We start from the raw sequence: 26,899 nt of genomic DNA, 5'->3' as shown, positions 1-26,899 counted from the left end.
TCTAACTAGTGTTATTGGGGGATCATGGCTTCCATCAAAGCCTGTCCAGGAAGTCCGGGGGTTAATGTGATGTCCTGAAAGGGGATTAGCCCGTATGCCACATCTTTTAGGTCAAAGGTCACCACAGAGGTCAATCTGAAGTCCCACATCTTGTTGTAGTTGCCAGAGCTATGAACGGAGCTATCGGAGCACACTGCAGCGGCAATGGTCCAACATCTTCATATTGGGATGTCTGTCAATAAAGAAGACATTCTTTAGAGCATTGAGTGCTCACTACAGATACATCCAGCCATCTTAGTATCAATTACTTTTCATTGAGAAGAGGAAAGCTTGAGAACATTAAAGGTTGTGTCTGATCATAGTGAAATATTTTAATATATTAATGGTAAAGAGAAGTGCTTTATTGTTTTGTGAAATCATTTTTCTTCCAAGGTTCGTAAAAACGTCAGCAAAGCTTGTCAGACCTGTCCTCGGCTTGATGAGAGAGTTGCTGTAAAAAAAGCTTTTCTGGTTGAGTTGTGAGTCATAACTGAGATGTTGGATAGATATGGACTTGTTTACCATTATATAAGTGCATATAAATAGGAATGATTGGGGGCCTTGCAGGGAGAGTTTAGGATAAATGATGAAAGACATTTTTATTCCAGGGAAATATATGCTCTACAGCCTACCAGTCAAACACCTGCACAGAGCCTAGCTACAATTAGGGCTGGGCAATTATGGTCAAAATATCACATCACATGTTTTTTTAATGGTATTTCATGGTATTTGATGTTTCTGAATAATAAAAAGTTCAAAATTTGCTTTATGGGTAGTGATTGCATGATAATTCTGAGTGGGTTTTAATGGGCTTTCTCCATTCTGATTTGCTTTTATACTGTTCAACCAAACTTCAACCAAAACTACAAGGAGGACAAAACGTACATTGAAGTAGTCCTATTTGTAGAACATTACATAGGAATCCAAATTCTACTTTGTAGCCTCTAACTCTGCTACTTAACCAATGGTTTCCAGTTGAAGAGTTGTTAGTTCACTTTCAGCATTTTAATACATTTCTTCATTTCCTGCACTAATTTGTTATAATTTACACACAGTGACACTTTGTTTTTGTCTTAGTGTGCCCATATTTAATCCCCCAAAAACGTTTTCCTTGACATAATTATTCTCCTCTTTTGACTGTGTGTTTTTGGCTTCAATTGCAGTTCTTATTAGGGGTAGTCGGCCCATTTCCGGAGGTCTCTATTTGGCAAGCTTGCCCTTCCGCAGTTGTTGACTTGTTATGATTAGTAGTTGTGATTGCAAGTTAGCTAGCAGTTTCTTACTGCCGATAAAACAGTACAATGCCGTTAGGAAAGTCAAAATCCAATCCAGTCCTTGAATGAATAAATATATGGTGTTTTACGGTCGACCGTCCAGCTCTAGCTACAATGCATGTAGTTATGATGGAACCTAAAGACTGTAAAATGTACTGGTCCATCTCCTGTCTCTGACATGGTGATCTATGGAAAAGATACAAGATATATGATGTGGATCCTCATAAACATGTGTTACAGCAGGGTGAAGATCAGGTGGGAGAGGATACACCACCTATACAGCTGAATGAGGGTTCTCTCCGTAAATAACCCCTAGAGTGGGGAGTCATAGTTCAGAAGAAGAGGGAACAGGAAGTCACCTATACAGCTGAATGAGGGTTCTCTCCGTAAATAACCCCTAGAGTGGGGAGTCATAGTTCAGAAGAAGAGGGAACAGGAAGTCACCTATCCAGCTGAATGAGGGTTCTCTCCGTGAATAACCCCTAGAGTGGGGAGTCATAGTTCAGAAGAAGAGGGAACAGGAAGTCACCTATCCAGCTGAATGAGGGTTCTCTCCGTAAATAACCCCTAGAGTGGGGAGTCATAGTTCAGAAGAAGAGGGAACAGGAAGTCACCTATCCAGCTGAATGAGGGTTCTCTCCATAAATAACCCCTAGAGTGGGGAGTCATAGTTCAGAAGAAGAGGGAACAGGAAGTCACCTATCCAGCTGAATGAGGGTTCTCTCCGTAAATAACCCCTAGAGTGGGGAGTCATAGTTCAGAAGAAGAGGGAACAGGAAGTCACCTATACAGCTGAATGAGGGTTCTCTCCGTAAATAACCCCTAGAGTGGGGAGTCATAGTTCAGAAGAAGAGGGAACAGGAAGTCACCTATCCAGCTGAATGAGGGTTCTCTCCGTAAATAACCCCTAGAGTGGGGAGTCATAGTTCAGAAGAAGAGGGAACAGGAAGTCACCTATCCAGCTGAATGAGGGTTCTCTCCGTAAATAACCCCTAGAGTGGGGAGTCATAGTTCAGAAGAAGAGGGAACAGGGAGTCACCTATCCAGCTGAATGAGGGTTCTCTCCGTAAATAACCCCTAGAGTGGGGAGTCATAGTTCAGAAGAAGAGGGAACAGGAAGTCACCTATCCAGCTGAATGAGGGTTCTCTCCATAAATAACCCCTAGAGTGGGGAGTCATAGTTCAGAAGAAGAGGGAACAGGAAGTCACCTATCCAGCTGAATGAGGGTTCTCTCCGTAAATAACCTCTAGAGTGGGGAGTCATAGTTCAGCAGAAGAGGGAACAGGAAGTCACCTATCCAGCTGAATGAGGGTTCTCTCCGTAAATAACCCCTAGAGTGGGGAGTCATAGTTCAGAAGAAGAGGGAACAGGAAGTCACCTATCCAGCTGAATGAGGGTTCTATCCATAAATAACCCCTAGAGTGGGGAGTCATAGTTCAGAAGAAGAGGGAACAGGAAGTCACCTATCCAGCTGAATGAGGGTTCTATCCATAAATAACCCCTAGAGTGGGGAGTCATAGTTCAGAAGAAGAGGGAACAGGAAGTCACCTATCCAGCTGAATGAGGGTTCTCTCCGTAAATAACCCCTAGAGTGGGGAGTCATAGTTCAGAAGAAGAGAGAACAGGAAGCCACCTATACAACTGAATGAGGGTTCTCTCCGTAAATAACCCCTAGAGTGGGGAGTCATAGTTCAGAAGAAGAGGGAACAGGAAGTCACCTATACAACTGAATGAGGGTTCTCTCCGTAAATAACCCCTAGAGTGGGGAGTCATAGTTCAGAAGAAGAGGGAACAGGAAGTCACCTATCCAGCTGAATGAGGGTTCTATCCATAAATAACCCCTAGAGTGGGGAGTCATAGTTCAGAAGAAGAGGGAACAGGAAGTCACCTATCCAGCTGAATGAGGGTTCTCTCCGTAAATAACCCCTAGAGTGGGGAGTCATAGTTCAGAAGAAGAGAGAACAGGAAGTCACCTATCCAGCTGAATGAGGGTTCTCTCCATAAATAACCCCTAGAGTGGGGAGTCATAGTTCAGAAGAAGAGGGAACAGGAAGTCACCTATACAACTGAATGAGGGTTCTCTTCGTAAATAACCCCTAGAGTGGGGAGTCATAGTTCAGAAGAAGAGGGAACAGGAAGTCACCTATCCAGCTGAATGAGGGTTCTCTCCATAAATAACCCCTAGAGTGGGGAGTCATAGTTCAGAAGAAGAGGGAACAGGAAGTCACCTATCCAGCTGAATGAGGGTTCTCTCCATAAATAACCCCTAGAGTGGGGAGTCATAGTTCAGAAGAAGAGAGAACAGGAAGTCACCTATACAACTGAATGAGGGTTCTATCCATAAATAACCCCTAGAGTGGGGAGTCATAGTTCAGAAGAAGAGGGAACAGGAAGTCACCTATCCAGCTGAATGAGGGTTCTCTCCATAAATAACCCCTAGAGTGGGGAGTCATAGTTCAGAAGAAGAGAGAACAGGAAGTCACCTATACAACTGAATGAGGGTTCTATCCATAAATAACCCCTAGAGTGGGGAGTCATAGTTCAGAAGAAGAGGGAACAGGAAGTCACCTATCCAGCTGAATGAGGGTTCTCTCCGTAAATAACCCCTAGAGTGGGGAGTCATAGTTCAGAAGAAGAGGGAACAGGAAGTCACCTATACAGCTGAATGAGGGTTCTATCCATAAATAACCCCTAGAGTGGGGAGTCATAGTTCAGAAGAAGAGGGAACAGGAAGTCACCTATCCAGCTGAATGAGGGTTCTATCCATAAATAACCCCTAGAGTGGGGAGTCATAGTTCAGAAGAAGAGGGAACAGGAAGTCACCTATCCAGCTGAATGAGGGTTCTCTCCGTAAATTACCCCTAGAGTGGGGAGTCATAGTTCAGAAGAAGAGAGAACAGGAAGTCACCTATCCAGCTGAATGAGGGTTCTCTCCGTAAATAACCCCTAGAGTGGGGAGTCATAGTTCAGAAGAAGAGGGAACAGGAAGTCACCTATCCAGCTGAATGAGGGTTCTATCCATAAATAACCCCTAGAGTGGGGAGTCATAGTTCAGAAGAAGAGAGAACAGGAAGTCACCTATACAACTGAATGAGGGTTCTCTCCATAAATTACCCCTAGTGGGGAGTCATAGTTCAGAAGAAGAGAGAACAGGAAGTCACCTATCCAGCTGAATGAGGGTTCTATCCATAAATAACCCCTAGAGTGGGGAGTCATAGTTCAGAAGAAGAGAGAACAGGAAGTCACCTATACAACTGAATGAGGGTTCTCTCCATAAATAACCCCTAGAGTGGGGAGTCATAGTTCAGAAGAAGAGAGAACAGGAAGTCACCTATACAACTGAATGAGGGTTCTCTCCATAAATAACCCCTAGAGTGGGGAGTCATAGTTCAGATAAAGAGGGAACAGGAAGTCACCTATACAACTGGATGAGGGTTCTCTCCGTAAATAACCCCTGAGTGGGGACTCATAGTTCAGAAGAGGAAGTCGGAGCATAGAAACCCTGGAGTCTGTGTAGTCTAAAAGATACTTTTAACAGTCATAGGTTAAGCGAGGACTGGTCAACTCACAATTGATTGTGTGAACAGTTGTTTAATCAGTTTGTCTCTGTTTAGAGAAAGTGCTAGATTATATTTAGAATCACATTCAGATGTGCAGTAAAGTGGTGTGTGATGTTACCTCTCGTGACCTTTGACATGTGGGGTAGGAATGGCTCACTTCATGACCTCTAACCTTCAGCATTTGACCTTGTCGCTAGGACCCTCACTTAACTGGACCACATAGATGAGAGGGTTTCCACAGTCTCACTCGGTCTCCTCTTGTTTCTGTTTATCCACTGTTTTTATGGATAATCTACGTTCATTTTTCAACTTTCCCCTTTAAAGTGACAAGCTTTTAGGTACAGATAGCAACAGTTTAAAGGCAGTGCTTTGTCATTAAAGAGGCAATCTGGCACAAAATCTGTCAATTTCCCCCCTCTTTTTTTTATCTGTCCCGTCTCTGCATGATCTTGGTGCATGAGGGGTGTCTGGGCTATACCCTGCCCACCCACGAGGCCCTCCGGGTGGGGAGGGGAGAATCTGAGGCTATTGTCTCCCCTCTGGATCTCTGAGCATTCTCCATGTAAACAGCCTCCCTACAGGGCCAGAGACATGGAAAACTGACTGTTATTTTTACAGCAGATGACAGACATTCACCTCTGAAGAACTTCACATTTAGATTGCTCTCTCACTCTAATGTATCTCTCTCTCCCACCTTTGTCTCTCTCGTACCATGTTCAATTATTGGAGGATTATGAATAACTTTTGAGCAGTGGAAAAAGCGAGTCCTGGCCAAAACCAAGTCATCACCATTTAACTGGAGTGCAGCCTGAGTAGACAGGGAAAGGTGTACCGGTCGCTCTCGGTGTGTGTGTGCTGCTCTCCGGTTCAACGGATGCTCTACTGTCGCTACAGCAACCGGACAGTTGACTCATTTCCATAGAATCTCCTCCAGCCAATCACACATTTTGGAGGTTTATTTTGAGTTGTCAGTTTAATGGAAATGCTCAAAGTCTTTTGGAGATATGTCTCCTTCTAATAAACGGTTGTTGCACTGTGTGTTGTGTAAATGTTATTGCTGTAGCTAGCAGTGTGTTTGCCTTGGAGATAACGGGTAGTCCGTTGGCTTTATCCTCCTTCGCTTCTAATCTTACTGGTTTATTCCTCCTCTCTCATTGGGAATCTTAAGACACACCACAGCGCGGTCCTTCCTCATAGGGGCCTCCAGCTATGCAAACATACACTACCACTTAGAAATGCCCATGTTTTTGAAAGAAAAGCTTATTTTTTTGTTGTCCATTTTTAAAATACCATCAAATTGATGATCAAAAATACAGAGTAGACATTGTTAATGTTGTAAATTATTATATTTTTTTAATTTCACCTTTATTTAACCAGGTAGTTAAGAACAAGTTCTCATTTAAAACTGCGACCTGGCCAAGATAAAGCAAAAGCAGTGCGACACACAAACAACAATACAGAGTTACACATGGGATAAACAAACGTACCGTCTACATAGGCGTACAGAGGCCCATTATCAGCAACCATCACTCCTGTGGTCCACGTTGTGTTAGCTAATCCAAGTTTATCATTTTAAAAGGCTAATTGATCATTAGAAAAGGCTTTTGCAATTATGTTAGCACAGCTGAAAACTGTTCTGATTTTAAAGAAGCAATAAAACTTGCCTTCTTTAGACTAGTGGAGTATCTGGAGCATCAGCATTTGTGGGTTCGATTACAGGCTCAAAATGGCCAGAAACAAAGACCTTTCTTCTGAAACTCGTCAGACTATTCTTGTTCTGAGAAAGGAAGGCTATTCCATGCGAGAAATTGCCAAGAAACTGAAGATCTCGTACAATGCTGTGTACTACTCCCTTCACAGAACAGCCCAAACTGGCTCTAACCAGAATAGAAAGAGGAGTGGGAGGCCCCGGTGCACAACTGAGCAAGAGGACAAGTACATTAGAGTGTCTTTTTTGATAAACAGACGCCTCACATGTCCTCAACTGGCAGCTTCATTAAATAGTACCCGCAAAACACCAGTCTCAACGTCAACAGTGAAGAGGCGAATGCTGTGAATGCTGGCCTTCTAGGCAGAGTTCCTCTGTCCAGTGGCTGTTATTTTGCCCATCTTTTATTTTTATTGGCCGGTCTGAGATATGGCTTTTTCTTTGCTACTCTGCCTCTCCCTCTCCAGTGCAGTATGCGTTCCCTGCCGCTGTTCTTTATTTTAGGCCCAAAACTCATGGGAAAGCTATTTCTGTCCTCTCAGACTAAGAAAACAGCTAGGGCTCGTGGTTTATTAACAGGTGTAATGTAATGTGCCCAAGGCCCAGATTTAACCCATTTACCAAACACACTGGGAATAAATATACTATTTGGAGGGGAAAGTTATGGTTGTTATAGATTTGAAGTTTGAGCAATAACTGCACAGACTGCGTAAATGTAGAAAAGCTGCACATGCAGAAACGTAGGATGTTTTGCTATCGGGAAGAGGCTTCCGGAGAATTCCTGAAATGCAGCCCCTCCATAATTTGAACATGAGTTTGTGTTTTTCTATGGTTATTATGATACAATGAAGCATATACTATACCATCCATCACATGTAAGTACTGTATAAAAAACGTTGTGGGATGGGGACCTAAAAGGCTGTGGGAATCAGATCACGATCAAATCACTAGCGACTTTTTGTATACATTGTTACCATGGCAACACTGCCAGATGTACTCGGGACATAAAGTACACATGCAATATATAGACCGAAGGCAATTTCTCATAACTTCAATCCTTTGGCGTGTTATCAGATAATTCCCTGCAGTCGCAGCATTGCACATACAAAGCTGGTGATCTTAGGTTTCTGAACATGTATTTTCATATTGCTAATAACCTATTGCAGAATATAGCACTGTTACATTAATCATGCTTGAGAACCGCAGTCAAGTAAAATCAAGCTGTATAGTTCGGTCCCACAGAGAAGCTTGGTTTGCAGGATGACATATAACGCCTTAGACATTACAGTACAGTAAAGAGACAATAAAGTCAATGTTTCTGATGCTCTTGGATCCCTGGTCCACGTGAGCAGGTGGATGTGTGGCTGGTTTGCCCAAGCATTCTAGCCCTAGCATTTTATCACTGGCACCCTGACATTCAGGCCTTGGCATTTTGGCAGTGTCCCCATCCTGTGGGTTGGTCTGGGTCTCAGTGTCCCCATCCTGGATCGTCTGGGTCTCAGTGTCCCCATACTGTGGGTCGGTCTGGGTCTCAGTGTCCCCATACTGTGGGTTGGTCTGGGTCTGTGTCCCCATCCTGGATCATCTGGGTCTCAGTGTCCCCATACTGTGGGTTGGTCTGGGTCTGTGTCCCCATCCTGGATCGTTCTGGGTCTCGGTGTCCCTCAGAACCTCCAGAGAATGCTGATCCGCCTTGTTTCCCATATGATGGTCCTCAAACAGACCCAAACAGACATGGCCACGGGTTCAACATAGCAGCCAGCAGCTAGTCAGAGGTCTCCCACTGTCTCTGCAGCTGCTGAGTACATCAGGGTCATTAACTATAGGCTGGCTGGATGAAATCCACATGCATACACTCACACACATACACACATACACAGTCGGTCGAGGGGATTTCCTCCAGCAACCCTTGTCTGTGACCAACAGGAGAAAAAAAACTCTCCAAGCCAAACCTTCGTACCATAACCGCTAACCACTACATAGCCTACATTGTTGTCACCATATTAACTAATGTCAATGTCAACATAGCTATTAGAACTAACGCGTTAGTAAACCTACAATCCATGTGTACAACCACGCAGTAAAGTGTACAGCAAGCAGTTTAGCTGTCATACCGTTGGGCCCCGGTAGCAATAAATTAATAAAACCGACAGTTTACTTTAACATAAATAGCATTCCTCTCTGTTTGAGTCAGGTTGTTGCGTAGGCTAAATTAGCTGCATTAGCTAAGTAAGTGAAAGGTAAACTAAGAAGAAGAAAGAAATACTAAGAAATATAGCTCTCACTCTCTGCTGCCTCTTTAATTTTTTGACAAATATTTATTTTCAAAACTTAAACTATTCTCTTTCTCTCTGTTTGAGTCAACTACTCACAGAGGTGGGACAAAAGTCATAAGCAAATCTCAAGTCACAAAGTCGAGTCTGAAGAAGAACGGGTCCAGTCTCGAGTGAAGTCCAAGTCCAGCATTCTAAGAGCAAATCTATACTGGTTTCTCATCAAATCTTTGTCTCTTTATTGAGACTACAGAGTACAGATAACGCTTTTCATACATTTTTCTACAGCACATGTATATTATGTAAATGCAGTCTTAAGGGCATGAAATCAGCAGGAGGCAGGTTGACATGCTCAGTGTAGATTCAGTTACAGGGACAATGGTGAAAGTGCCACACCTCACAAAAAAAAAATATATATTTACCGAATAACCTCTGTATCTGGCTTGCCCTCTACCTGTGTTCATTCAGATAGGTTAAGACTGCACAGCCTCCCCTTGAGAAACCAAAAGGAATCTGTCTAACAGGAGCTCAACAGGTACATATAAGCACTTGGCCCCTCCCAGGACCATACAATTACCCAATTGGCAATTACAACCAATAAACTGGTTCTACAATGTAAAAGGCAATTTCCACATCCATTGCTACATTGGTACATTTTTCTTAAAACTTAATGATATTTCATCACCATTCATCCATGGAAATGATTTTTATCTTATTCAACGTACTAACTCCAAAGCGTAGCACACAGGCCACATAGCCTATTTCTATGTGCAATGAGGCGCGCACGCTCAACAAAATTGACAGATATATATATATAGGACACAGACACACATAACCTAAGAAACATTAACAAAGGAAACCATACATTGAATTAAATGAACAGAACTTGTACCTCCTCAGTGTTGCGAGCATCCAGGTGTATAATCAGCATCGCGCTCACTCAGAGGGCAAGAAATGGTCAATGAAAATGTATAATATCAAACATAAAACCGTAATGTCTAAGTGTTGCAATAAACAGTACGGGATGGAATGATTTAAATGCTAACAATTATTGTAAGACGGAATATAGATTTAACACATGCATTTAAACGTGTGAAAGCAACGGCAAATATTTCAACAAGAGAACAAAGCGCTCTCCACTGGCTGAAGTTTGGAGAGCGCAAGTGGAGAGATGTGCCTCTTCCCTTCAGTAATAATTAGTTTTAACATGCACGCTTCAAAAGTAAATTAATTAATTCAAATGATTAATTCAAGCAATTTTGACATGCCAAAAGACCAGTTGGCCTGTGCTAGTAATTGTGTCTTGACGCCCCATTGCTGGTGAGCTTGCAAAGTGAACAGTTTATATTCTTGATCACCAACATTTTTTTGGAGCCGGATATTTATTATGGCAATCCGCTCTCCCTACAATTTGACATTTGCAATGCACCCGATCTGTCTTGATTGACAGTTTGCTTTTCACTAGCCAATCTGTTGCACTTTTTATTGCAAGGGAGATGCTGCAGCTACTGCCTCTGGCTGTGTGGAGAGTAATCCACAGAGACTCTGTGCCACAAAATTAGTGACAAAATGTAAAAAACCTGGCCAGATAACTTTTTAATTTAACTTTTAAATGATCAGTCTCAAGTCAAAGTCATGTCCCGTGTCTTGAGCGTCCAAGTCAAGTCGCAAGTTATACAATTTCTGACTTGAGTCAGACTGCAGTACTGCAGTGCTAGTTGGTAGCTTACGCTTTCAGTATTAGATTCATTCTCTGATCCTTTGATTGGATGGACAACAAGTCAGTTCATGCTGCAAGAGCTCTGATAGGTTGGAGGACATCCTTCAGAAGTAATCATAATTACTGTGTAAGTCTATGGAAGGAGGTGAGAACCATGAGCCTCCTAGGTTTTGTATTGAAGTCAGGGTACCTAGAGGAGGACGAAAAATAGCCGTCCTCCGGCTACACCATGGTGGTACTCTAGAGGGTGCTGTTGAGGCTACTGTAGACCTTCATTACAAAACAGTGTGTTGTAATCAGTTATTTGGTGACGTGAATATATTTAGTATAGTTTATCTAAAAAGGATAACTTTCATCTTTTTAACTATTTAAATGTTTCTGAAATTCACTGAGTTTCCTCTTCCGAGGAGCCTCCACTGGTTTGAATGTTCTGAGAGTGGTAATTGACGCTTCCGATTTGTGCTGTTAATTTTTGATAGTTTTCAAAACCTGTGAAGATATCCAGTGTAAGCAGATATGCAATTAGTTGACATCACAATACTGTACAGACTTGGATACACAGTATCCCGAATGCTAATCAATAAAAACGTTAAATTCGCTGCTCTGTTTCATAAGGAATTGTCGGAGGCGCTCTCGTATTGTTACGTCAAGAAAATGTTGAGAATAAAGGCGCTAACGGTATATGACAGAATTCTCCGTTTCCTCCTTGACTGTTGCAAAATGTATCATCTTAATAGATCAATCATATTCTTTGTATTTATTTTTTCTGTTTTTTTTTTTAGTGTAGTAGTACATCTTATCTTCATAAAAAAGTGTGGTTTTCTCTTGCTCTAAGACAATTAAAGACCTTACGGATATTGTTGATACGAGACTTGATGAATGATTACTGGTGTCCTTTTATACCGTTATTAATTTGAAATTGTCACCAGTTATTATACCACTAAAGACTCACGATGGCTGCCAGTCCACCCATTATGCCCTCATTGACTTGAATGGGGACACCTGTTCTATTCATTTTGTTTCTATGGCAGCACGGTTATTTGACTGACCAATAACCGTCATCCAAAATTCCATGACTGTCACAGTGGTTTTCATGGGTTCCATTGCCTCTTAGCCCCTGTGACACATTCTCTCTCTGGAAACTGAACGATGGGATTCCCCATACAACAACGTTATATACATGGAATAAGATAAGGGAATACTAATGTCCTTTTTATCAGCCTATATCGTTCCAAGTCTTGATACTTTACCCCTGTTTCTCATCTGTGTCGATTGTCTCTGTTAGGCTTGTTATATATGATAGATTTTTCTGTTATTATTCAAATAATATGAACATTAAACAGTACAATAAATCCAGCGATTTAAAGTACGTTCATAACAGGGGCTAGATCTAAATGTGTGTGTTTTGTAGGCCATAGCTGGAATGGTTCAGAGCCTCTGTGACACAAAAAAAATGTAGCGCAAATCCCAGAAGCGCGTCGTTAAACTAGGTCCAGCTCGTAACACACACAGGAACAAACTGCTCCGTGACTCCTGTTCTGCTTCAGCACTACTGGCTCTGGGGGTCTGGGGACTGGACAGGATTGGGATATGGGATTCGCTGTTCCCAACCCAGGATCCGGGCAGGAAACCTCCCCTGCATTTCTTGGCCATCCTGGCTGATCCGTGTGTCTGGCGTGGAAGCCCCCCTCTATCCTCCATCCTTCCCACCTTCATCCCTCCATCTCTGGCACCCCTCTATCCTCCATCCAGCTCATCTTCATCCCTACCTCCCTGGCACCCCTCCATCCTCCATCCAGCTCATCTTCATCCCTACCTCCCTGGCACCCCTCCACCCCTCCATCCTCCATCCAGCTCATCTTCATCCCTACCTCCCTGGCACCCCTCCACCCCTCTATCCTCCATTCAGCTCATCTTCATCCCTACCTCCCTGGCACCCCTCCATCCTCCATCCAGCTCATCTTCATCCCTACCTCCCTGGCACCCCTCCACCCCTCTATCCTCCATTCAGCTCATCTTCATCCCTACCTCCCTGGCACCCCTCCACCCCTCCATCCTCCATCCAGCTCATCTTCATCCCTACCTCCCTGGCACCCCTCCACCCCTCCATCCTCCATCCAGCTCATCTTCATCCCTACCTCCCTGGCACCCCTCCACCCCTCCATCCTCCATTCAGCTCATCTTCATCCCTACCTCCCTGGCACCCCTCCACCCCTCCATCCTCCATCCAGCTCATCTTCATCCCTACCTCCCTGGCACCCCTCCACCCCTCCATCCTCCATCCAGCTCATCTTCATCCCTACCTCCCTGGCACCCCTCCACCCCTCCATCCTCCATCCAGCTCATCTTCATCCCTACCTCCCTGGCACCCCTCCACCCCTCCATCCTCCATCCAGCTCATCTTCATCCCTACCTCCCTGGCACCCCTCCACCCCTCCATCCTCCATCCAGCTCATCTTCATCCCTACCTCCCTGGCACCCCTCCACCCCTCCATCCTCCATCCAGCTCATCTTCATCCCTACCTCCCTGGCACCCCTCCACCCCTCCATCCTCCATCCAGCTCATCTTCATCCCTACCTCCCTGGCACCCCTCCACCCCTCCATCTCTGGCCCCCATCCGCTGGTCTGTTTCAGAGAACTTGTCTAGGCTTTGTCGTTGGGTCCTGACCTGACCAGTGTTTTCCCTCCTCAAGCAGAGAGAGAGAGATCCTAACATTGGTCATATTCTGCAAGCTAGCTGAGATTGATGAGTAAATTAGATCCAATCTTAACTTTCTTTCGGAACGGAGTGTGCTGTGGTGTTCTCGTGTGATGTTTAGCCTGAGTGATGGATTTGAATATCTGAAGAAATATTTAGAATGGCCACCAGGGGGCAGCTGGAAGCGGTGTTTGTACACAATGCAGTATCGTACCTACATTGTACCTTCTGTTGGCTACGTGCAGGCTACAGCGCATCTTGTGTGAATACTTATGTGGATTATAATAAATTGACTTATTTGTAGTGGGTAGATGTATTTTTGTTCAGGAAAATCAGTTTTTATTTATATCAATTGTTTTATTATATGTTGAAGGCAAGCAGTATAGGCAGAATTAATAATTTACACATCAAAGAAAAGTGTCTCCGCTCAATGAAATAGTCTTTGGATAGGTTCAAATACATAAACAACCTGACAGCTTTACGAAATTAAATATTAAAGTCACACAATACAGGCTTTCAATCCACACCAAAGACCAAAACTATATTGACAAATTATACAAATCCTAAGTATAAAACTTGGGCTAGCATCCACACTGGAGGAAAGTTTATCCTTCTACAGTACATCTTTCAATCAACTGATGGCCAAATCAGCTCATCAACTCAGCCTGCTGTTTGTTTCTCTCTGACTATATAATTATGCAGGTCTGAAACAGTAGACTATATAATTATGCAGGTCAGAAACAGTAGGCTATATAATTATGTTGGTCAGAAACATAAACAGTAGACTATATAATTATGCAGGTCAGAAACAGTAGGCTATATAATTATGCAGGTCAGAAACAGTAGACTATATAATTATGCAGGTCTGAAACAGTAGGCTATATAATTATGCAGGTCTGAAACAGTAGGCTATATAATTATGCAGGTCTGAAACAGTAGGCTATATAATTATGCAGGTCTGAAACAGTAGGCTATATAATTATGCAGGTCTGAAACAGTAGGCTATATAATTATGCAGGTCAGAAACAGTAGACTATATAATTATGCAGGTCAGAAACAGTAGGCTATATAATTATGCAGGTCTGAAACAGTAGGCTATATAATTATGCAGGTCTGAAACAGTAGGCTATATAATTATGCAGGTCTGAAACAGTAGACTATATAATTATGCAGGTCTGAAACAGTAGGCTATATAATTATGCAGGTCTGAAACAGTAGGCTATATAATTATGCAGGTCTGAAACAGTAGACTATATAATTATGCAGGTCAGAAACAGTAGACTATATAATTATGCAGGTCAGAAACAGTAGGCTATATAATTATGCAGGTCTGAAACAGTAGGCTATATAATTATGCAGGTCTACAACAGTAGTAGGCTATATAATTATGCAGGTCTGAAACAGTAGGCTATATAATTATGCAGGTCTGAAACAGTAGACTATATAATTATGCAGGTCTGAAACAGTAGGCTATATAATTATGCAGGTCTGAAACAGTAGGCTATATAATTATGCAGGTCTGAAACAGTAGACTATATAATTATGCAGGTCAGAAACAGTAGACTATATAATTATGCAGGTCAGAAACAGTAGGCTATATAATTATGCAGGTCTGAAACAGTAGGCTATATAATTATGCAGGTCTACAACAGTAGGCTATATAATTATGCAGGTCTGAAACAGTAGGCTATATAATTATGCAGGTCAGAAACACGAACAGTAGGCTATATAATTATGCAGGTCTGAAACAGTAGGCTATATAATTATGCAGGTCTGAAACAGTAGGCTATATAATTATGCAGGTCTGAAACAGTAGACTATATAATTATGCAGGTCTGAAACAGTAGACTATATAATTATGCAGGTCTGAAACAGTAGACTATATAATTATGCAGGTCAGAAACAGTAGACTATATAATTATGCAGGTCTGAAACAGTAGGCTATATAATTATGCAGGTCAGAAACATGAACAGTAGGCTATATAATTATTCAGGTCTGAAACAATAGACTGTATAATTATACAGGTCAGAAACAGTAGACTATATAATTATGCAGGTCTGAAACACGAACAGTAGGCTATATATATATATGTAGGTCAGAAACAGTAGGCTATATAATTATGCAGGTCTGAAACACGAACAGTAGACTATATAATTATGCAGGTCTGAAACACAAACAGTAGACTATATAATTATGCAGGTCTGAAACACGAACAGTAGACTATATAATTATGTAGGTCAGAAACACGAACAGTAGGCTAAATAATTATGCAGGTCTGAAACACGAACAGTAGACAATATAATTATGTAGGTCAGAAACACGAACAGTAGACTATATAATTATGCAGGTCTGAAACACGAACAGTAGACAATATAATTATGTAGGTCAGAAACACGAACAGTAGACTATATAATTATGTAGGTCAGAAACACGAACAGTAGGCTATATAATTATGCAGGTCAGAAACACGAACAGTAGACTATATAATTATGTAGGTCAGAAACACGAACAGTAGGCTATATAATTATGCAGGTCTGAAACACGAACAGTAGACTATATAATTATGTAGGTCTGAAACACGAACAGTAGGCTATATAATTATGCAGGTCTGAAACACGAACAGTAGACTATATAATTATGCAGGTCTGAAACACGAACAGTAGGCTATATAATTATGCAGGTCTGAAACACGAACAGTAGGCTATATAATTATGCAGGTCTGAAACACGAACAGTAGACTATATAATTATGCAGGTCACAAACACGAACAGTAGGCTATATAATTATGCAGGTCAGAAACACGAACAGTAGACTATATAATTATGTAGGTCAGAAACACGAACAGTAGGCTATATAATTATGCAGGTCTGAAACACGAACAGTAGACTATATAATTATGTAGGTCTGAAACACGAACAGTAGGCTATATAATTATGCAGGTCTGAAACACGAACAGTAGACTATATAATTATGCAGGTCTGAAACACGAACAGTAGGCTATATAATTATGCAGGTCTGAAACACGAACAGTAGGCTATATAATTATGCAGGTCTGAAACACGAACAGTAGACTATATAATTATGCAGGTCACAAACACGAACAGTAGACTATATAATTATGCAGGTCTGAAACACGAACAGTAGGCTATATAATTATGCAGGTCTGAAACACGAACAGTAGGCTATATAATTATGCAGGTCTGAAACACGATCAGTAGACTATATAATTATGTAGGTCTGAAACACGAACAGTAGGCTATATAATTATGTAGGTCAGAAACAGTAGGCTATATAATTATGCAGGTCTGAAACACGAACAGTAGGGCTATATAATTATGCATGTCTGAAACACGAACAGTAGACTATATAATTATGCAGGTCAGAAACACGAACAGTAGACTATATAATTATGCAGGTCTGAAACAAGAACAGTAGGCTATATAATTATGCAGGTCTGAAACACGAACAGTAGGTCACAAACACAAACAGTAGACTATATAATTATGTAGGTCAGAAACACAAACAGTAGGCTATATAATTATGCAGGTCAGAAACACGAACAGTAGACTATATAATTATGCAGGTCTGAAACAAGAACAGTAGGCTATATAATTATGCAGGTCTGAAACGCGAACAGTAGGTCACAAACACGAACAGTAGGCTATATAATTATGTAGGTCAGAAACACGAACAGTAGGCTATATAATTATGTAGGTCAGAAACACGAACAGTAGGCTATATAATTATGCAGGTCTGAAACACGAACAGTAGGCTATATAATTATGCAGGTCTGAAACACAAACAGTAGACTATATAATTATGCAGGTCTGAAACACGAACAGTAGGCTATATAATTATGCAGGTCTGAAACACGAACAGTAGACAATATAATTATGTAGGTCAGAAACACAAACAGTAGGCTATATAATTATGCAGGTCTGAAACACGAACAGTAGACAATATAATTATGTAGGTCTGAAACACGAACAGTAGACAATATAATTATGTAGGTCAGAAACACGAACAGTAGACTATATAATTATGTAGGTCAGAAACACGAACAGTAGACTATATAATTATGTAGGTCAGAAATACGAACAGTAGACAATATAATTATGTAGGTCTGAAACACGAACAGTAGACTATATAATTATGCAGGTCTGAAACACGAACAGTATACTATATAATTATGCAGGTCTGAAACACGAACAGTAGGCTATATAATTATGTAGGTCAGAAACACGAACAGTAGACTATATAATTATGTAGGTCAGAAACACGAACAGTAGACTATATAATTATGTAGGTCTGAAACACGAACAGTAGGCTATATAATTATGCAGGTCTGAAACACGAACAGTAGACTATATAATTATGTAGGTCAGAAACACGAACAGTAGGCTATATAATTATGCAGGTCTGAAACACGAACAGTAGACAATATAATTATGTAGGTCTGAAACACAAACAGTAGACTATATAATTATGCAGGTCAGAAACACGAACAGTAGGCTATATAATTATGCAGGTCTGAAACACGAACAGTAGACAATATAATTATGTAGGTCAGAAACACGAACAGTATACTATATAATTATGCAGGTCTGAAACACGAACAGTAGACTATATAATTATGCAGGTCTGAAACACAAACAGTAGGCTATATAATTATGCAGGTCTGAAACACGAACAGTAGGCTATATAATTATGCAGGTCTGAAACACGAACAGTAGGCTATATAATTATGCAGGTCTGAAACACGAACAGTAGACTATATAAGTATGAAGGTCAGAAACACGAACAGTAGGCTATATAATTATGCAGGTCAGAAACACAAACAGTAGACTATATAATTATGCAGGTCTGAAACACGAACAGTAGGCTATATAATTATGCAGGTCTGAAACACGAACAGTAGACTATATAATTATGCAGGTCAGAAACACGAACAGTAGGCTATATAATTATGCATGTCAGAAACACGAACAGTAGACTATATAATTATGCAGGTCTGAAACACGAACAGTAGGCTATATAATTATGCAGGTCTGAAACACGAACAGTAGACTATATAATTATGCAGGTCAGAAACACGAACAGTAGGCTATATAATTATTTAGGTCAGAAACACGAACAGTAGGCTAAATAATTATGCAGGTCTGAAACACGAACAGTAGACAATATAATTATGTAGGTCAGAAACACGAACAGTAGACTATATAATTATGCAGGTCTGAAACACGAACAGTAGACAATATAATTATGTAGGTCAGAAACACGAACAGTAGACTATATAATTATGTAGGTCAGAAACACGAACAGTAGGCTATATAATTATGCAGGTCAGAAACACGAACAGTAGACTATATAATTATGTAGGTCAGAAACACGAACAGTAGGCTATATAATTATGCAGGTCTGAAACACGAACAGTAGACTATATAATTATGTAGGTCTGAAACACGAACAGTAGGCTATATAATTATGCAGGTCTGAAACACGAACAGTAGACTATATAATTATGCAGGTCTGAAACACGAACAGTAGGCTATATAATTATGCAGGTCTGAAACACGAACAGTAGGCTATATAATTATGCAGGTCTGAAACACGAACAGTAGACTATATAATTATGCAGGTCACAAACACGAACAGTAGACTATATAATTATGCAGGTCTGAAACACGAACAGTAGGTATATATAATTATGCAGGTCTGAAACACGAACAGTAGACTATATAAGTATGCAGGTCAGAAACACGAACAGTAGGCTATATAATTATGCAGGTCAGAAACACAAACAGTAGACTATATAATTATGCAGGTCTGAAACACGAACAGTAGGCTATATAATTATGCAGGTCTGAAACACGAACAGTAGACTATATAATTATGCAGGTCAGAAACACGAACAGTAGGCTATATAATTATGCATGTCAGAAACACGAACAGTAGACTATATAATTATGCAGGTCTGAAACACGAACAGTAGGCTATATAATTATGCAGGTCTGAAACACGAACAGTAGACTATATAATTATGCAGGTCAGAAACACGAACAGTAGGCTATATAATTATTTAGGTCAGAAACACGAACAGTAGGCTATATAATTATGCAGGTCTGAAACACGAACAGTAGGCTATATAATTATGCAGTTCTGAAACACGAACAGTAGGCTATATAATTATGCAGGTCTGAAACACGAACAGTAGGCTATATAATTATGCCGGTCAGAAACACAAACAGTAGACTATATAATTATGCAGATCTGAAACACGAACAGTAGGCTATATAATCATGCAGGTCTGAAACACAAACAGTAGACTATATAATTATGCAGGTCAGAAACACGAACAGTAGGCTATATAATTATGCCGGTCAGAAACACAAACAGTAGACTATATAATTATGCAGGTCTGAAACACGGACAGTAGACTATATAATTATGCAGGTCTGAAACACGAACAGTATACTATATAATTATGCAGGTCTGAAACACGAACAGTAGGCTATATAATTATGCAGGTCTGAAACACGAACAGTAGACTATATAATTATGCAGGTCAGAGACACGAACAGTAGACTATATAATTATGCAGGTCTGAAACACGAACAGTAGGCTATATAATTATGCAGGTCTGAAACACGAACAGTAGGCTATATAATTATGCAGGTCAGAGACACGAACAGTAGACTATATAATTATGCAGGTCTGAAACACAAACAGTAGACTATATAATTATGCAGGTCTGAAACACGGACAGTAGACTATATAATTATGCAGGTCTGAAACACGAACAGTATACTATATAATTATGCAGGTCTGAAACACGAACAGTAGGCTATATAATTATGCAGGTCTGAAACACGAACAGTAGACTATATAATTATGCAGGTCTGAAACACGAACAGTAGGCTATATAATTATGCAGGTCTGAAACACGAACAGTAGGCTATATAATTATGTAGGTCTGAAACACGAACAGTAGACTATATAATTATGCAGGTCTGAAACACGAACAGTAGGCTATATAATTATGCAGGTCAGAAACACGAACAGTAGGCTATATAATTATGCAGGTCAGAAACACGAACAGTAGGCTATTCTAATTATGCAGGTCAGAAACACGAACAGTAGGCTATATAATTATGCAGATCTGAAACACGAACAGTAGCCTATATAATTATGCAGGTCTGAAACACGAACAGTAGGCTATATAATTATGCAGGTCTGAAACACGAACAGTAGGCTATATAATTATGCAGGTCTGAAACACGAACAGTAGGCTATATAATTATGCAGGTCTGAAACACGAACAGTAGGCTATATAATTATGCAGGTCTGAAACACGAACAGTAGACTATATAATTATGCAGATCTGAAACACGAACAGTAGGCTATATAATTATGCAGGTCAGAAACACGAACAGTAGGCTATATAATTATGCAGGTCAGAAACACGAACAGTAGGCTATATAATTATGCAGGTCTGAAACACGAACAGTAGGCTATATAATTATGCAGATCTGAAACACGAACAGTAGGCTATATAATCATGCAGGTCTGAAACACGAACAGTAGGCTATATAATTATGCAGGTCTGAAACACGAACAGTAGGCTATATAATTATGCAGGTCTGAAACACGAACAGTAGGCTAGCTTCTTATGCTAGTCAGAAACAGAGCCATTTATTTTTTTGGCCAAATGTCCTGATAAAACCCTATCTTGGCAACTGACTTACCTAGCCACCCATAGGATTACTTTGAACGTTGTTGAAACGTGTCAATTTTGGCCGTTGAGACGAGGTGTTAAATCAACCACAATTGTCCGACCTTTGAATGTATATGACTGGTCAGAATTCATCACATTTTACACTTTAATTGAGGCAACGTTTTAAAGAGAGTTCCATTCCCTTATGGAGTGGTTTGTCCCGGCCGCAATTCCGGTTACATTGAATAACGTCTAGCCTTCATAACGTCTCGGCTTTGGTTGTGTTTGCTTGGTTTTGACACTTCAGTTGATGTGCCTGTGTATTGACTTCCTCGTAGGCAGCCAAAGTACTGTACCTCAGTGGCCAAATCAGTCTCCAATTGGCTGTATGTTTTGAGACCCACACAAGTTGACAGTTACAGTCAAATGTACAGCAATGCAAGCCGACTAGTCACGTCGCTGGAAACATTACCTTAAGGCACCTACTACCCTTTACTTTTTTGACACTGACATAAGGAATGTAGAATGACAAATCTAGCTGGAGGTTGTGGTCTAAGGACATAACTAGCTGTGGATGGGTAGGAAACTGAGGGAGAGGACTGGAGATTCCTAATAGAGGATGGGAGAGAGAACCTGAGAGAACCTGAAGGGCAGAGGGGAAAGAGACAGGGGGAGGGAACCTGAGAGGGGAAGGAGCCAGGGGGGAGAGAACCTGAGAGGGGAAGGAGCCAGGGGAGAGAGAACCTGAGAGGGGAAGGAGCCAGGGGGAGAGAACCTGAGAGGGGAAGGAGCCAGGGGGAGAGAACCTGAGAGGGGAAGGAGCCAGGGGGAGAGAACCTGAGACGGGAAGGAGCCAGGGGGGAGGGAACCTGAGAGGGGAAGAAGCCAGGGGGAGGGAACCTGAGAGGGGAAGAAGCAAGGGGAGAGGGAACCTGAGAGGGGAAGGAGCCAGGGGGGAGGGAACCTGAGAGGGGAAGCAGCCAGGGGGAGGGAACCTGAGAGGGGAAGAAGCAAGGAGAGAGAGAACCTGAGAGGGGAAGGAGCCAGGGGGAGAGAACCTGAGAGGGGAAGGAGCCAGGGGGGAGGGAACCTGAGAGGGGAAGGAGCCAGGGGAGAGGGAACCTGAGAGGGGAAGGAGCCAGGGGGAGAGAACCTGAGAGGGGAAGAAGCCAGGGGGAGAGAACCTGAGAGGGGAAGAAGCCAGGGGGAGAGAACCTGAGAGGGGAAGGAGCCAGGGGGAGAGAACCTGAGAGGGGAAGGAGCCAGGGGGAGAGGGAACCTGAGAGGGGAAGAAGCCAGGGGGAGAGGGAACCTGAGAGGGGAAGGAGCCAGGGGAGAGAACCTGAGAGGGGAAGGAGCCAGGGGAGAGAGCACCTGAGAGGGGAAGGAGCCAGGGGAGAGAGCACCTGAGAGGGGAAGGAGCCAGGGGAGAGGGAACCTGAGAGGGGAAGGAGCCAGGGGAGAGGGAACCTGAGAGGGGAAGGAGCCAGGGGGAGAGGGAACCTGAGAGGGGAAGAAGCCAGGGGGAGAGGGAACCTGAGAGGGGAAGGAGCCAGGGAGAGGCCTGTAGGGAGAGATAACCTGAAGGGCAGAGGGGAAAGAGACAGGGGGAGAGGGAACCTGAGAGGGGAAGAAGCCAGGGGAGAGGGAACCTGAGAGGGGAAGGAGCCAGGGGAGAGGGAACCTGAGAGGGGAAGGAGCCAGGGGAGAGGGAACCTGAGAGGGGAAGGAGCCAGGGGAGAGAGCACCTGAGAGGGGAAGGAGCCAGGGGGGAGAGAACCTGAGAGGGGAAGGAGCCAGGGGGAGAGAACCTGAGAGGGGAAGGAGCCAGGGGAGAGGGAACCTGAGAGGGGAAGGAGCCAGGGGAGAGGGAACCTGAGAGGGGAAGGAGCCAGGGGGAGAGGGAACCTGAGAGGGGAAGAAGCCAGGGGGAGAGGGAACCTGAGAGGGGAAGGAGCCAGGGAGAGGCCTGGAGGGAGAGATAACCTAAAGGGCAGAGGGGAAAGAGACAGGGGGAGAGGGAACCTGAGAGGGGAAGAAGCCAGGGGAGAGGGAACCTGAGAGGGGAAGGAGCCAGGGGAGAGGGAACCTGAGAGGGGAAGGAGCCAGGGGAGAGGGAACCTGAGAGGGGAAGGAGCCAGGGGGGAGAGAACCTGAGTGTGGAAGGAGCCAGGGGCGAGGGAACCTGAGAGGGGAAGGAGCCAGGGGAGAGGGAACCTGAGAGGGGAAGGAGCCAGGGGGAGGGAACCTGAGAGGGGAAGGAGCCAGGGGGAGAGGGAACCTGAGAGGGGAAGGAGCCAGGGGGAGAGGGAACCTGAGAGGGGAAGGAGCTAGGGGGAGAGGGAACCTGAGAGGGGAAGGAGCCAGGGGGAAAGGGAACCTGAGAGGGGAAGGAGCCAGGGGGAGAGGGAACCTGAGAGGGGAAGGAGCCAGGGGAGAGAGGCCTGGAGGGAGAGATAACCTGAGAGTAGAGTAAGGAGAAGAACTAGGTGAGGAAAAGAGGGGGAAATCTGTGGGGAAGAGGAGGTGAACCGGGGGGGGGGGGGGGGGGTCTGTTGTCTGTCGAATCCTCCAGGGCACTGTACGGATTAGATTGGACAACTCTGGCCGAGGGCCGCGGAGCGTGTGCGGCGTAATTTAATTTCACGCTCGCTGCCTCCTCCTGATGTCGTTTAGCAAAGCGGTCATTTGAAAAGAAAGCTATTAGTCAGGGTCTCTGCCAAGCCCCAGCTGGCCCTGTACCGCCCGCTATAGGAAACCAGGGATTTCTGCGGCAACAGCCGTCAATGCCCAGTCAAAACACAGTTGTTGTGACAATGGGAGGGAGTGAAGGGGACAGAGTCCATATGGAACCATATGGAAACCATAATAATAAATAATACAACTACTAATAATAATAATAACATACTGTACATTGATTTATTTTACAGTATAGCTAGATACATTTACAGAACTAAAGGATCTCTCCTTTCAGTTATTTCTGAGTTGTATTTGATTAGTTTTATCTGTCCTTGGAATCAAGGTTGAGGTTTTAAGGTTTTAATTGTGTTTTGCACGCTATGTTTACATGTCAAACAATGGGGAAAAGACAGAGCTTCGAGCCAAGTCTCAAAAGCCTTAAAAAAAAATGTAAACACAAGCGTGCATTTTTGGACACAGAGCGATGTCGAGAAAGCTCTATTCTGCTCATTGAGATGTATTATGCTGGTGTCTTATCGTTGCAGTAGATTTCTAGCTTCTTAGATTTCTCCTCTGAATTGGTTTGGACCTTTGCTCTGTCCTTTCCTTATCAGATCCTTCTAATAGCATCTTTAATCCAAAGAGAAACCAGCTCAATTAGATGATATGACAAACTGTCATATTAATCAATAGGTACACTACATGAACAAAAGTAGGTGGACACCTGCTAGTCGAAACATCTCATTCCAAAATCATGGGCATTAATATGGAGTTGGTCCCCTCTTTGCTGCTATAACAACCTCTACTCTTCTGGGAAGGCTTTCCACTAGATGTTGGAACATTGCTGCCGGGACTTGCTTCCATTCAGTCACAAGAGCATTAGTGAGGTTGGGCACTGATGTTGGGCGATTAGGCCTGGCTCGCAGTCAGCGTTCCAATTCATCCCAAAGATGTTTGATGTGGTTGAGCTCAGGGCTCTGTGCAGGCCAGTCAAGTCCTTCCACACCAATCTTTGCAAATAATTTCTTTATGGACTTCGCTTTGTGCACGAGGGCATTGTCATGCTGAACAGGGAAGGGCCTTCCCCAAAATGTTGCCACAAATTTGGAAGCACAGAATCGTCTAGAATATTATTATATGCTGTAGCATTAAGATTTACATTTAAGTCATTTAGCAGACGCTCTTATCCAGAGCGACTTACAAATTGGTGCATTCACCTTATGATATCCAGTGGAACAACCACTTTACAATAGTGCATCTAAATCTTTTGACTCCGCTGACCTGGCGTCGTGAGGGAGTTTGTTCCACCATTGGGGTGCCAGAGCAGCGAACAGTTTTGACTGGGCTGAGCGGGAACTGTACTTCCTCAGAGGTAGGGAGGCGAGCAGGCCAGAGGTGGATGAACGCAGTGCCTTTGTTTGGGTGTAGGGCCTGATCAGAGCCTGAAGGTACGGAGGTGCCGTTCCCCTCACAGCTCCGTAGGCAAGCACCATGGTCTTGTAGCGGATGCGAGCTTCAACTGGAAGCCAGTAGAGAGAGCGGAGGAGCGGGGTGAGGTAACAGAACTTGGGAAGGTTGAACACCAGACGGGCTGCGGCGTTCTGGATGAGTTGTAGGGGTTTAATGGCACAGGCAAGGAGCCCAGCCAACAGCGAGTTGCAGTAATCCAGACGGGAGATGACAAGTGCCTGGATTAGGACCTGCGCCACTTCCTGTATGAGGCAGGGTCGTACTCTGCGGATGTTGTAGAGCATGAACCTACAGGAACGGGTCACCGCCTTGATGTTAGTTGAGAACGACAGGGTGTTGTCCAGGATCACGCCAAGGTTCTTAGCACTCTGGGAGGAGGACACAATGGAGTTGTCAACCGTGATGGCGAGATCATGGAACGGGCAGTCCTTCCCCGGGAGGAAGAGCAGCTCCGTCTTGCCGAGGTTCAGCTTGAGGTGGTGATCCGTCATCCACACTGATATGTCTGCCAGACATGCAGAGATGCGATTCGCCACCTGGTTATCGGAAGGGGGAAAGGAGAAGATTAATTGTGTGTCGTCTGCATAGCAATGATAGGAGAGACCATGTGAGGATATGACAGAGCCAAGTGACTTGGTGTATAGCGAGAATAGGAGAGGGCCTAGAACAGAGCCCTGGGGGACACTAGTGGTGAGAGCACGTGGTGCGGAGACAGATTCTCGCCACTCCACCTGGTAAGAGCGACCTGTCAGGTAAGATGCAATCCAAGCGTGGGCCGCGCCGGAGATGCCCAACTCGGAGAGGGTGGAGAGGAGGATCTGATGGTTCACAGTATCAAAGGCAGCCGATAGGTCTAGAAGGATGAGAGCAGAGGAGAGAGAGTTAGCTTTAGCAGTGCGGAGCGCCTCCGTGACACAGAGAAGAGCAGTCTCAGTTGAATGACTAGTCTTGAAACCTGACTGATTTGGAGCAAGAAGGTCATTCTGAGAGAGATAGCAGGAGAGCTGGCCAAGGACGGCAAATACAAGAGTTTTGGAGGGAAAAGAAAGAAGGGATACTGGTCTGTAGTTGTTGACATCGGAGGGATCGAGTGTAGGTTTTTTCAGAAGGGGTGCAACTCTCGCTCTCTTGAAGACGGAAGGGACGTAGCCAGCGGTCAAGGATGAGTTGATGAGCGAGGTGAGGTAAGGGAGAAGGTCTCCGGAAATGGTCTGGAGAAGAGAGGAGGGGATGGGGTCAAGCGGGCAGGTTGTTTGGCGGCCGGCCGTCACAAGACGCGAGATTTCATCTGGAGAGAGAGGGGAGAAAGAGGTCAAAGCACAGGGTAGGGCAGTGTGAGCAGAACCAGCGGTGTCGTTTGACTTAGCAAACACGGATCGGATGTCGTCGACCTTCTTTTCAAAATGGTTGACGAAGTCATCCGCAGAGAGGGAGGGGGGGGGGGGATTCAGGAGGGAGGAGAAGGTGGCAAAGAGCTTCCTAGGGTTAGAGGCAGATGCTTGGAATTTAGAGTGGTAGAAAGTGGCTTTAGCAGCAGAGACAGAAAAGGAAAATGTAGAGAGGAGGGAGTGAAAGGATGCCAGTTCCGCAGGGAGGCGAGTTTTCCTCCATTTCCGCTCGGCTACCCGGGGCCCTGTTCTGTGAGCTCGCAATGAGTCGTCGAGCCACGGAGCAGGAGGGGAGGACCGAGCCGGCCTGGAGGATAGGGGACATAGAGAGTCAAAGGATGCAGAAAGGGAGGAGAGGAGGGTTGAGGAGGCA

The sequence above is a fragment of the Salvelinus fontinalis genome, chromosome 1, assembly GCF_029448725.1.
Source record: "Salvelinus fontinalis isolate EN_2023a chromosome 1, ASM2944872v1, whole genome shotgun sequence".
In the NCBI taxonomy this organism is placed as follows: Eukaryota; Metazoa; Chordata; class Actinopteri; order Salmoniformes; family Salmonidae; genus Salvelinus; species Salvelinus fontinalis.
The sequence above is the reverse complement of the archived record's forward strand: the minus strand, read 5'-3'. Positions refer to the sequence as shown.